A 2,276-nucleotide genomic window follows, 5' to 3' on the forward strand; every position below is an offset into this window, starting at 1 on the left:
AGGGCCTGGCATGCTGTGATTCATGGGTCACAAAGAGTCGGATACGACTGAGCGACTGAACTGAACTGAACTGAGTATTCCAAAATATGAAGATATTTTTCTTTCCATATACATCGGTTTTATTGTGAATTTGTAATATTTCATATACACATAAGGACTATTCCACTGTATAGGGCAGCTGAACACAGTTTATCATGCTGATTCTCTAAATAATTTCTCCAAGCATCAACTTTGGCCATCAACCTCTATTGTTTTTAATGCATTCACCAGTTGAAGGATATCTTGGTTGGCTCCAGTTTTTGGTGGTTATGAATAAAATTGCTGTAAGCATTTTTGTTGTTGTTCAATCACTAAGTCATGTCCGACTTTTTGCGACTCCATGGACTGCAACACCCCAGGCTTCATTGTCCTTCACCATCTCCTGGAGCTTGCTCAAACTCATGACCATTGAATTAACGATGCCACCCAGATATAGATTTTTGTGTAAACATAAGTTTTAAAATTCTTATGGGTACATATATAAAAGGGAGATTACTGGTTCATATGGCTTAATATGCTACTGGGTTTGTTTCACTAGAATTTTGTTGAGTGTTTTTGCACCTATATTCATCAGGGATACTGGTCCAGTTTTTTTCTCTTTTGATTTCTTTTTCTATCTTAGGATAATACTGGCCTAATAATGTCTTAGGAAATTCCCACTTCTTTTGGCTTTTGCAGGAGTTTGAATTTCTCACTTCTCTAAACATTAGGTTGGATTTACCATTAGAGCAATATGATCTTGAGTTTTTCTCTGTTGGAAATGCTTTAATAACTGACTGAATCTTTTTTTTTTTTTCCTTAGAGGTCAATTCAAAATTTTAATTCCCTTGAGTCAGTTTAGGTAATTTATATATATTAATTTGCTTATTTCATCAAGTCTGTCTAGTTTTTTGGCATACAGTTGTTCACAGTAACATGTTTTAATCTTTTTTATGTCTGTCAAGTTGGTAGTAATGTCCCCACTTTCATTCTAGATTGTAGTGATATGTGTTTCTCTCTCTCTCTCCCTTTTTTCCTTCTTGGTGATTCTATCTAAAAGCTCGTCTTCATATATATATATTTTTTTTTTTCAAAGATCAAACTTTTGAGTTAATTGGTTCTCTATATTATCTCCTATACTCTGTTCTTTTCTAATCTTTATTATTTTGTTCCTTCTGTATATGTTGAGATTAGTTTGCCCTTCTATTTCCAGCTTCTTTAGGTGGAGGTTTAGGTTATTGATTTGACACCTTAATTCTGTTTAATGTAAGCATTTATAGTTATAAATTTCTCTGAGCACTGCTTTTACTACATTCAATAAGTTTTAATATGTTTTGTTTACATTTTGTTCATTTCAAATATTTTCTACATCTCTTTTTAATTTTTTCTTTTTAAGAATGTGTTAATTTAACATATTTCTGAATTTTTCAAATTTCATTCTGTTATGGATTTGTAACTTTATTCCATGTCATCAAATAACATATTTGTTTATTTCAATCTTTTTAAATGTATTGAGACTTGTTATGTGACCTAACATGCGGTCTACATTGAGAATATTCCATTTGCACTTGAGAAGAATGTTTACTTGCTATTGTTGACTGGAATATTTTATAACTGTCCATTAGGTCTCTTGTGTTAATAATGTTATTCTTTTATATGTTATATATAATGTTATTCAAGTCTTTTACAGACTTCTTGGTATATCTAGTTGTTCTATCCATTACTGAAAGTGAGGTATTGATATCTCTTTTATTGTTGAACTGTTTCTCCCTTGAATTGTTAGTCTTTCTCCATGTATTTTAGGGCCCTGTTGTTAGATGTATAGATTTTTATTATCATTATATGAAAGATTAACCCTTTTACTATTATATATGTCCTTTGTCTCTTGTAATAGTTCTTGACTTAAAGTTTATTTTCTCTAATATTAATAGCCACTCCAGCTCAATTTGGTTTCATGAAATATTTTTTATAGTCCTTCACTTAAAACCTGTTATGTCATTGGATGTAAAGTAAATGTCTTTTGAAGGCATACAAATGGATGATTTAAAAAAAATAAATTCCATTCTCCTTATCACTGCCCTTTGATTGGAGAGTTTAATCCACTTGTATTTAAAGTAATTACATATAAGAAAGGATTTCAGTTCAGTTCAGTTCAGTCACTCAGTTGTGTCTGACTCTTTGCGACCCCATGAATAGCAGCACGCCAGGCCTCCCTGTCCATCACCAACTCCCGGAGTTCACCCAAACTCACGTCCATC

This window comes from Bison bison, unplaced genomic scaffold, assembly GCF_000754665.1.
Source record: "Bison bison bison isolate TAMUID 2011002044 unplaced genomic scaffold, Bison_UMD1.0 scf7180017864298, whole genome shotgun sequence".
Classification (NCBI taxonomy): Eukaryota; Metazoa; Chordata; class Mammalia; order Artiodactyla; family Bovidae; genus Bison; species Bison bison.